We start from the raw sequence: 12,395 nt of genomic DNA on the forward strand, positions 1-12,395 counted from the left end.
TTTGCAAATTGAATCAAAACACCAATGAGGGGAGGGTAGAGCCATTCTTTTTAGACGGATACAATGGAGTGGTTGATTTTTGGTCTTTCCAAGAGAGTCCCACATCGTGTAAAACAGTAAAAAGGAAAGCTTTTGTTTGAGCTTTCCCTCAACAAATTTTTGAAATTGAGAAAGTGCTGTTCAATATTCACATGTAGCGGCCGATGGTGGCTGGTCTTGGTGGACTTATAATTATTATTCTTCTCTTTTACATAAGATATTAGTATATGTGTATCCTTTGGAGAAACATGAATTGTATAATTAAGTCTGATATTTGATGAAAGGGGTTTCCCTATGATGTTAATGTGTTATATCCCAATCAAATCAACAGTATGCATCATTATTGGCACATCAGATTCTTCCTCCTTTTGGGGTGGGGTGTGGGGGTTGATTATGACATACCAAAATGCATCCAATTGATGCATATGTAGTCAATTCTAATTGCCGACCCGGGTTTTTGCATGGTCGAACTGGACTACAGGTGTATACAAAACAAGCAGAAAACTATCGGAATGACGGCGATCAAAAGCCAACATGAGAAAATCTGGTGCTTAACTCAGTAAAAAATTCTATATAAGGTTGAATGGAGAGAAAGGTTATGAATACCATGTGAATAATTTTAAATAATCAACTCTCATCCCACTTTCATTTTACTATTGATGTGGTAATATTTATAAATCTTTGATTTTTTTTTTTTTTTTAATAAAGATTGATCCAATGGCTGATAGATACTGTCATATCATTCCAATAAAATTGGAGTTGACTATGTAACATTACTCATTTTCGTGTACACCACATTTTCTTAGGCAAGGCTCCTTATGAGATGACCCTTAGACTTTTATGGGCCCTTTTATGAAGTGGGCCTCTTTGTAGATTAGGCTTTAGACTTTGGGCCTTAGGCATACAAAATCGCTAATAATATTCAAACTTGAAAAGCCCTTCTAGGCCCAAAAGGAGTGAACGTGGAAACCAATATTTCTCATCCCGAGTTCCGGGTAGAATTCACCATATACACGTTTACCAGTATAAATAAACAAAGTTTTTTATTTTTATTTTTATTCAAGTCATTTTATTAAATAAATGAAAAAAATATCAAAAAGCTTTCTAAACTAACAACCGATTTTAGAATAGTCTCTTGAATTTTTAAGTGCACTAATGTGACCATCAAACTACCAAAGTGTACCAAAAAGAGTACTTTCGTCGAAATATTCTTATAATATCTTTATTATCTTAAAAACTAAAATAATAAAATAATAAAAAACTATTTCTTAAAAAAAAAATTTAAAAATGTTATTAATATAAAACTAAAAAGTTAAAGAAATTAAAAATTAAAAAAAAAAATTTACTTAAAAAAAAAAAAAAAGAGAAAACAAGAAGAAAATGGGTGGCCCCGGTAGCCGCCCCAATTAAAAAAATTTAATTTTTTAAAATTTTAATTTCTTAAACTTTTTAGTTATATATATATATAACAGTAACATATGTCGTCATTTAATTGATGCTAATGTGGCACACTAATGGAATCCGTCAAGTGTTTTGATGAAATTTGACTAGTGGGAATAATTTAGTTTTATAAATGTATATTTATAATATATTGATATTTTTTTTAGTCAGAGTGACACATGTTATAATTTTATTGATATTGACGTTGACACTAAATGAATCTGTCAAATATTTTGATGGAATTTGACTACAATAATTATATTGTTATTTTTTGACTACCTTGAAGACCTTTGAATTGTTTCTTATCCCGCAATGAGCAATTTGTAATTTTGGCCAATCATATGGATTGATTTTACATGTATATTTTTTTGTTAGCTTTTAAGAGAATATGGATATTATAGGAATATTTCAACAAATGCGGTCTTTTTGGCATACTTTGGTAGTTTGATGGTTACTTATAAAATCGGTTGTTAGTTCAGTGGGCTTTTTTATATTTTTTCCTTAAATTAATATATTTTTTAGAGGTTGTAATTTTGACCAATCATATGGATTGATTTTACATGTATCTTTTTTTTTTTTCTTTTTTTTTTTCTTTTTTTTTTAGCTTTTAAGAGAATATGGGTACTATAGGAATATTTCAACAAATGCAGTCTTTTTGGCATACTTTGGTAGTTTGATGGTTACTTATAAAATCGGTTGTTAGTTCAGTGGGCTTTTTTATATTTTTTCCTTAAATTAATATATGTTTTTAGAGTATGTGATTGTCATATGTATTTTTAACATAATCAATAGAGAATGTGATTCTCACATGCATTGTTCACGTGCTTTAAAAACATATGTCAATTTCATATATTGCATTTGAAGAATTTTCTTATGCCTGAAAGAAAATAAATTTATTAGTCGAAAAACATGGAATGACCAAAAAGTGTGTTCAACTTTGAGACCATGATTATTTTTATTTATTGCATTCTATAACTATAAATTCCAACAAGTAATAAAAATTTCACACAAAATTTTAAGGCAAAAACAAAAAAAAAAACAAAATGTTGACCGTCAACTACATATTTCGAGTTAAGAGTATGAAATTAAACCATCAGAAAATTTTAAAAAATTCACATTACCCATTTTGATATAAAAAAAAGGTTACTATAAAATGGAATAAATATTACATCTAATTTTTTGGTTCTAAAAAGTGATTTTTATTTTATTTTATTACCAAACATCAGTAACACTTAAAAAGCACTCAATACATGTAATTACCAATTACCAAACATTTAAACAGCTTTTTAGTACTTGAATTTTTGACAAAGCTTATTTTTCAATGCAATTCCATGCTGGCTTTAAAGAGTGAATTGATCAATGCAATTCAGGAAAGTACACTTTACCCCCCTGATGTATCCACCCATTGGCAATTTGACGCCCAATGTTTAATTTTTGGTAGATGACCCCCCTGAAGTTGTGTCTGTGTGCCACCGTGGACCTTCCGTCCACATGCCCGTCATTGTAAACGGAAACCGTGTCACGTGCAGTGCATGGTCACGTTTAACACAGTTTCCATCCCCAAATTACCCCCGACATCATCTAACCCACTCAACCCAAATATCACTTATATTGTCGGACCATTGTGGGGACCTGTTGGCTTATTTCTTGTCTTCTCCCACACCAAAACAGACCGTAGGAGCTGGAGAATTTAGGTTTCGAAGTCCTGCTATTGCCGATAATGCAACCGTCTGGACCGTCGGGGACTGCTACCTCAGAGTCGGATTCTTCAATGAGTTGGGCAACATCTGCAGTGAAGCCACTCTGTTATTGCGAGTGTCCGACTTGTGTGTTAAACCTTGTACACCGAAAAAAAAAATCGGTAGAAGGTTTCGAAAATGCGAGAATTACAAGGTATAAGTCTAACTAAAATTCTCATTAACTGTAAATTTATATGATGGGGATGTTGCAGATTTTCATTATTTTGAAAATTAGGGTTTAGGTTGTGCCCATTGTTAAAGTGGGAAGTGTTCATGACTTTTGGATTTGGAAAATTAATTCGCATTTATGAGTTTGCTTGATTTTGGAACAATGAAAAGCAATTCTTTCATGAGTTTTTGTTTAAAGGAAACAAAAATTAAAATACGCACACAACCAATCTGCCGAATTATGGGAGACTTGATGGAGATTCTTGGGAAATACTGAGTTGTTAATGAACTGTCCGAATCCACTGTTTTGTTAATGTAGGTATGAGTTTTTGCATGAAATTGTGATCGTTAATGCATAAGAATAGAGATGATTGAAAATGTAGTTTATTAAAATGGTCCTAACATTTTAAGTGCAGTTTTGTTTAACATTTTAAGTGCAATTTTATTCTAATTTATAGATACATTTGGTGTTGTGGTTTGTTTTTAGGGTTGAAGGAATGTTCATTTTATTTTATTTTATTTTTTTGTGGGGAGTTTTGTAGATAAATCGGGCATGTGGTTTTTGGGAATGGATTGATCCTAAAATGTGTCAATATGGAGAGAGGGTAGTAGGCCGTTTGCGGGAATGACATGTAAGTTTGATTCAAGAAGCCAACCGCTGTGGTACAATGGTTGAAACCGAAGTTGCAAAGTTTAAGGAGAAGATGGAGGGTGAAGCAGTTGAACAATGTCGTATAATGGTTGAAACTGAAGTTGCAAAGGCGGAGGCAAAGATGGAGATTGAAAATGCCGCCCTTTGTAAAGAAATCGAGATTGGGCAGATCAAGTATCAAGCAATGAAGAAAAATTATAGGACAATAATTCTATGTACATGGATATTGATCGTGGTGTATCTTTTAATGGCAGGATCAACTTCAAAGGGTGCGTTTGAAGTTGGACGTGATCGTATATTGTTACCTTAAAGACAATGGCCTTTTGTTTTGTAATGTAGACCTTTTCGATGTAATGTATGCCATGTTATGTTGTAATGTAGGCCCCATTTTTATGTTGTAATGTAGGCCATTTTTTGTATGTGTATAGGTTTGATCTTTTGGACACAAATTTGTAACCTAAACATGAAGGGATGTATGTGATTTGGTAGTTGGTTATTTTTTGTATGTACCCTAGAATTGTTGATCTTTTGGACACAAGTTTGTAACCTAAACATGAAGGGATGTATGTGATTTGGTAGTGGGTTATTTTTTGTATGTGGAAATAGATAGATAGATTGGACTTGAAAAGCTTTAAAAAATGGGCTTCACTTGTTACTATTTTACACATCACTTACCAAATGACAACGTTTATTAGCTATGGTTTGTTATCAACTTATCATACTTTTCCATTCTCAGGACACAAGCCAGGTTTAGTCTCATGCCCAATGGCCATTGCATAAATATGTGTGTTACAAGTAGGGCAGCGTTAAGGAGCCAGGCCATAGTCCCTTTTCATTTTTCTTGAACAAAATAAATCCTGCATTATTGCAAGCAGTCACATGGAGGTAAATCATAGAATTAAGTAGAAGAATATCCGTCTCCTAGTCTCAACATAGAGTTTCTTAGCCTCATCTAATCTTCCATATTTGTCATACCAGTCTGATAACAAAACTGTTGGTATCAAACGCAATTGCATCACGCTTTTCACACAAATCAACAATGCACTACTCAAAAACAAATTGTACCTCTAAACACATAATTACATCGCACATAGAAATGATAAAAAGATGCAACCCTACCTCCAAACATATAATTACATTGCACATTTCATTGTCTAAAAAACCCTGCAGTTTTTACCATGCAACCCTACCTCCAAACACATATTTCATTGTCTAAAATAAAACATTACACAAAAAAAGAAAAATAAATAGAGATAATCAATGCTTCCACTATGGCCTTTTCTTCTTCATCTTTGAGTCTATGATCTGTGTCCCTTTCTCAATCGAATGCACCATTCTTTTACTGTTCCCTTTCTCCTTGGCAACCGTTGACGATATCACAGCAGGGGTTGCTGGGTTTTTACCATACACTTTCCTTCCGCATCCATCTGTTGTTCTTTTAGTAAGGTCAATCCAAACTAGTGGTTTGGGATATATTGGAACTTTCAGTTTGCCTGACATCCTCCTGGGTGGTGGAGGTGGTCTAGGTGCAGGTGCAGAAGGTTGCCTATTCCAGCTTGGCAGTGTTAATTCCATAGTATTTTCCTGCCATCAGTTTAATGCCAGTTAGAATGTTAAATAAATAGTCAAAAGACTGATACATGTGAAGTTATAGAAAAACAAAAATAAAATAAAGTAGCAGATAAATACCACATCTCTTTGCACAGATGAAGAAGGTGGTGCAGTGGGTTGTTGTGTATTCCTACTACAACCAGGTGTTGAAACACCTTTACTTACACCTTTCCTTGCACTTGTCTAATAAACACAAACAAATAGGATTAATCAATATCATGCAAGCGTGCAATATATTACTCAAAAGTGGGACCCTATGCTTACTCTTTTGTTATGTGGCTGTGCACCTCCCCTTTTACTGTTCTTCGCTGGATTTGTGCATACTACTGCTGCATCCTTCACTCTGGATCTGAGCCCCACCATGATGAAGAAAAAAAAATGCCAAAGGTAAGTAATCCAAACCATGTAAGCATCAACAACAACAACAATACAATTGGGTAGTAAACTCACACTGGCTGGGGGTGGAGTAGGCAACTCAACCTCTGTCTCGGGCTGCTTCTTCATTGGACAAGTCCTGCTATTGTGGCCCAACATTTTGTAATAACCACATTTACCCCTCAATCCAAACTTCCTCATCCTGTGAGGATTCTTGGGATCTCTTGACTCATCAGGAGCTCTTGTCCTAGCCTTTTGAGGTCTGCCTGGGGTCACTCGTAATCTAGGCGGTTCCAAAACACCGTGGTTGGTCCAAATCCACTGTTCCTCACTAGGAACTGTATATATAATGGGAACATACGCCTTCTTGTACATCTCAATGCTATAGCAGTGATCCACATAATCCTCTGGTTTGTGTCCATGGAAGGTAATTGCAGAATGTGCATGTGCACATGGGATCCCAGCCATCTCCCACTTCCTGCACCCACATGTCTTCTTTCCCAAATCCACGACATACGTTCTACGTTCCTGCTCTACTTCAACGAGGTCATCACCAGCATAACGGGAAAGACAGTTTGCTGCCTTTTCCCTAATCGCCTCAAGCTTGTCAACAATTCTAGGGCACAACTTACCCTTCAAAGTTTTAATGCCATCTCTTTTTAGTTGGTACCTTATTTGAAGTTGCTTCCTAATCATCTCCAACATTGTCAAAATCGGCTTCTCATGAGCCTTGAGGATATATGAGTTGAAACACTCAGAGATGTTGTTGAAAAGAAGGTCGCACTTTGGATAGTCATTGAACCATGATCTTGACCATCTACTGGGGTCAATCTTCTCTAGATACTCGAAGGCCACAAGATTCAACTTCTTAATCTCTTCCATGTGATATCTAAACTCAATATCAGTGTAAGCCGATGCTGCAGCCCACAATAATTCCTTCAGTGCCACCCTTCTAAACCCTTTATCCCGAAAATTGGCATATAAATGCCTTACACATATCCGGTGGTTTGCCGTAGGTATAACAACATCAAAGCTTGGAATAAGACCCTGCATCATTCCAATGTAAAATTATGTAAAATTATTTAAAATTCTAAAAAAAAAAGTTATGTAAGTAATAAAGCTAACCTTCTGCCGATCAGAAATGAAAGTAGGCTTAACGTGCCTCGCATGGGACCCAAGGTCTGAAACAATGCACTCCAAGAACCAAGTCCAGCTCTTTTTTATCTCAGCTTTCACAACAGCAATTGCAATAGGGTACATGTTGTTGTTGGCATCTCTGCTAACTGCAGCTAGTAGTGTTCCCTTGTAGGGACCCTTCAGAAAGCACCCGTCTAGGCCGATAACAAGCCTACAACCCTCTAGGAACCCTTGCTTCATGGCTGCAAGGGACATATAAAGTCTTTGGAACATAGGTTCCGAGGTAGAGGTAGGTCTCTCAACCTTCATCATAACACAACTGCCCTTGTTTGTTTGCCTCAAAGTTTCACAGTAATTCCACAACATGCCGTACTGTTCACCCAGATTACCAAAAATCTGCTTTCCTGCCCTTCATCGACCCCTATACATTTGGCTCTTGGTCACTTCTACATTCCATTTTCTCTTCACTTCATCTTGTATCACCTCAAGTGGCATGTCTGGTTGAGTCTTAAACTTGTCAAACAACTTATCTGATATCCATTTAGAATTTACAATTGAGCTCTTGTATACACGAGTACAAGAGTGTTTAGGTCTTAATGACCTTACTTCGAAAGACTGCTCATCACTCATCTGTCTACCATAGACTCTGTAGTCATAAGATGGATCTCTACAAACCGCAACACATCTAGCTCTTTCATTTTTTACAAACTGTATGTCTTTGCCCCTTTGTACATTGTATTGCTTAACAGCTTCTCTGAACAGCTGTAAACTAGAAAATTTCATCTTCAGCTTTAAGGTTGGATTGACAAGGTCCATCGCATGGAACTCTGAACCAAGATTAGATGAAATCCCACCAGAATCTTCATCACTAATAGGTGGTGACAACATGATGTCACTTCTACCCATTTCAGAAACATTGTCAACCACCTTAACATCTTCAAATGACTGCATGCCGTGGTCAGATGTAGATGGCCCACTCCTACCCTCAACTCTAGCACCACCCTCAAACCCATCCCCATCCCCACTCCCATTCCCATTCCCATTCTCCCCATCACCCTCCACACACTCATAAGTTGAGGGGCCAGCCCTATTGACATCATAATTAACTTCAAAAACATCTTCATCATCGTTAATTTTATCATCCCACCATGGATCATTAAGAGCAACCCTACCTCGAACATCTTCCTCTTCATCATCTCCCCTACCTTCCCCACTTTCCCCATCCCCATCATCTTGGAAAGAAACAATATACAGTTCAACAACATTGTTCTCCACATGTACCGATGACATATAATGCACATCATAATCCGAGGATACTAGATGTAAACCCACAACTAGATCTTTATTGGGGTCTCTAAAGTAAATTAAGTCACCCGGATTGTACCCATATTGTTCCACAATAGACTCAAGCATAGAAAAAGTAAAACTATCCGGATCAACACTTTGAGGATGAACAATCATTTCACCCCCCGAATAGATGACTCCATATGCTCTGTCGAACCTACCCCCATAATTTATCTCAAACACCAATTACATTATCAATTTGACTAGGGGACCACTAGTATTCAATTTTAATTTTACATTACATTACATTTACAATATAATTCATCCAAGGAAAAATAATCTATGAACCCACTGCCCTCAATATGCCCCTAGGGAATTAATATGTTATGCACCAAGAGAGAACATGGGGCCACTATATGCTTTGGATGCTTGGACTACGTCATTGGTTAGTTTTAGAATGTTTTGAGTTATTTCTTCCTTGGTTAGTTTATGATTGGACTGACTTTAACCTACTACTGAAAGTTAGCTAATTAGTTTGTTAATTAGTTGGATTTGGATGAGAGTTATACCTACTATTTACTGCTAGCTTTCCATAATCTTTTCTTTTTATATAAATTGTGCCTTTTTTTTTTTTTTTTTGGCTTGTGTGTGCTGTGATTTATTTATTTGTGAAAAGGTAAATGACTTATTTGATAAATTTTTTATTGAAGTGACTGAGTTGTCTATGTATCTTCATGCATATAGGTATGTCTCAAGTGTTTGCAAAGGTTAAATTTTGTTGTGATTTTTGAATTATAGAAACTGGAGAGGAGGTTTATGGACTTTGAGCTTTTAGATCCTATAACCAATTGATGCTTTCCTTTTTGATGTTGAAGTAAATTTTACTCTCAAACAAAGACAGGAAATACTTACTATGATTTAAAACAACTGTTGTTGTAAATTTGGTATATGTAGTCATATTTTCCTCGCGGTACGGCTTGAATGTTTCTCAATATGCTTGAAAGATATGCTAGATTGTGTTGCTATTTTTGCAGATGAAAAAACTCTGGGTTACCTATTTTGGCTTAGTTCCTCACATTAGATTTCAGTTTCTACTCAGACTTCCATTGCCATTCTGCCAAATTGTTGTCGTCTTAATATGCTATTTTGATATCATAAAGACGTAATAACTATGGAAGTACTATGTGATTGGTGTTCCTTCTTAATCCGTTTTCTCAATTTGCTTAACATATCAAAGATGTAATTAATTACTTTTCAAGCTCTACAGTGGCAATGTTTAATTATTTTTCACCTTGTCTGAGAGGGATTTTAGATTGTATATTTACCCAATTGGGGAGAACAGGTTTGATATTTTATATATCTAATTTCTTAAGTTTTTGTGCATTTTTCAGGCTGAAGAAGCATTCCAGCTATTTAGTGAGAAAAATGGTCTGAAGTATGAATTAAATTTTATTGTTCTTATTTATCTATTTTTGTATTCCATTCCTTCTTTGTTAATGGATGTTTATATTAACAAAGTCCACTGTATTTTCTATTTGACCTATGTCATTAAAACATAATTAAACTAAGCAAACAAAATACAAACTCTCAACTCAAATCAGTGTCAACCGAAACCCCCAAATTCCCGACAGTTGTAATGATTTTATCCCAAATCCCCAACAACCCCAAAACCCTATAAATTGGTAAACAGTTTTATTATAATCACAATTAAACTAAGCAAACAAAATACAAACCCTCAACTTAAATCAGTGTCAACCGAAACCTCCAAATTCCTGACAGTTGTAATGTTTTTATCCCAAATCCCCAACAACCCCAAAACCCTAGAAATTAGTAAACAAATCTCATACAATCGAAACCCCCAAAAACTCGACAGTTACTGTGCACCCACCCACTCTTCAAAACCCAAATGCCGACAAACCCTAAACTATATAGAAATCACAAAAAAATGAATGAAAAAGACTTGCACCTGCTTTTTCGGTTTGGTTGAGAGAATATCGGTGTTGAGTGGGGACCAAAATTGGGAAATTGATGTCCCCTTCTTCGTCGCCTTCTTCCTTTTGAGTGGAGAGTGAAGTCGAGTGGGGAATAAATTTTGAAAGTGATGTTTTGGAGGGGCACGAGACAGTGATATTTGTGGGTTAGATGATGTCGGGGGTAATTTGGGGATGAAAACTGTGTTAAACGTGACCGTGCACTGCACGTGACACGGTTTCCGTCTAAAATGACGGGCATGTGGACGGAAGGTCCATGGTGGCACACAGATACAACTTCAGGGGGGTCATCTACCAAAAATTAAACATTGGGCGTCAAATTGCCAATGAGTGGATACATCAGGGGGTAAAGTGTACTTTCCCCTTTATTTTATTACCAAACATCAGTAACACTTAAAAAACACTTAATACATACCAATTACCAAACATTTAAACAGCTTTTTAGTACATGAATTTTTGACAAAGCTTATTTTTCAATGCAATTCCATGCAGGCTTTAAAGAGTGAATTGATCAATTTTAATCCTTTCAAGTGATTAAACTTATGGCCTGTTTGAATTTGTGATTTCAAAAAGTGTGATTTGAAAAATGATTTTTATAAACGCAGTTTTTGAACAAAATAGCATGTGCTATCATTAATAATGCAAACAGCCCATAGGCTTACAACTTGAAAGTAAGAGACATGACCCCAAACTCTCTAAGCCAGAAGGATCTGGCTTAATAAAACAGCTGCATAAGCAGAAATACAAACTTTACAAGAACTACACTTAAGCCTCTTTGACAATAACGCTCATTCTCTAAAGAAAGAGGGCAGATCTAGCACTTTGCCAACAAATAATCCCATAAAATTTGAACCAACCACTAGCAGGCTGAGACTGGAGAAACAAAAGAAAAAACACCAAAACACAAAGGCAAAAAACGCCCAAAACAAACTGCTGCCAGTGGGGGAAGAGCCGACATACCGGACGGCGGCGCGTGAAGGACACGCACCGTCACCGGGGCCACCCAGGCAGAGATCCGATGCCGTAAAACCCGATGCCCCCGAGAAATGGCCAGAAAAAGGCGGAGCGTGGCCCTCACGCGCACCACAGAGCAGAGAGCGTCCAGGCGCGTGGGAGCCACGCGCCGATCACCAACGACTGAAACGATCGGATCTTGCAGCGTCAGGGGCGGAAGACGCCGGGGAACGTGGCTGGGGGGCGCGTGGTAGACAGAAGGCGACGGAGAAGTGTAGATTTGGCTTTCAAAATCAAAGAAAAAAATGAAAAAAAAAAAAACCGGCCAAAAAAAAAACTCCCCGCCGACAACACAATCGCACGGCCACTCCTCCAAAGAAGACATATTGATATGAAAATTCTTGCCAAAACGAAAGAAATAACAAAAAAACAAAAAACAAGCTACCATAGTCCAAAAAGGCTAGGGGAAAAACAGCCACCACTGGATCTAGCCGAGTGGAACAAAGCTCCATAACCTTAGAGGTTAGGAGAAAAAACTAACCCCACTGGACCAACCTAGGGGAACAAAAAACACCCTAACTCACGAGGAGCTAGAGAGAAAAACACCACCGGGAGGGGGAGGCATGAAACCACTCCCTCCTGGTGAAAACTATGCTCACAGGGGAGGGGCTCTAGAGAGAAAAGCAGTTTTTTTCTCTCACAGGGGAGGCGTCCCCTTATAAACGTAGTTTAATATTTGGTAAAATCGTATGTTAGTCTTTAAAATTTAACGTTTTAAAAAAATCATTCATTGCATGCGCTTTGAAAAAGCAGTTTTCTGCGTTTTCATATTGTAATTTTTTAAAAACGCAATTTTCAAACGATTTATATTTTACAATTTAGTTTAAAATTAATTTTTTATTTACAAAATCGCAATGTCAAACGCAATCTCAAAATACTCGTATAGGAATATTTTGTTTTTGGTTAATGATATTTTGGATTTTATATAACAGAAAACTGTCGCAC

Source organism: Alnus glutinosa, chromosome 2 (assembly GCF_958979055.1).
Source record: "Alnus glutinosa chromosome 2, dhAlnGlut1.1, whole genome shotgun sequence".
NCBI lineage: Eukaryota > Viridiplantae > Streptophyta > Magnoliopsida > Fagales > Betulaceae > Alnus > Alnus glutinosa.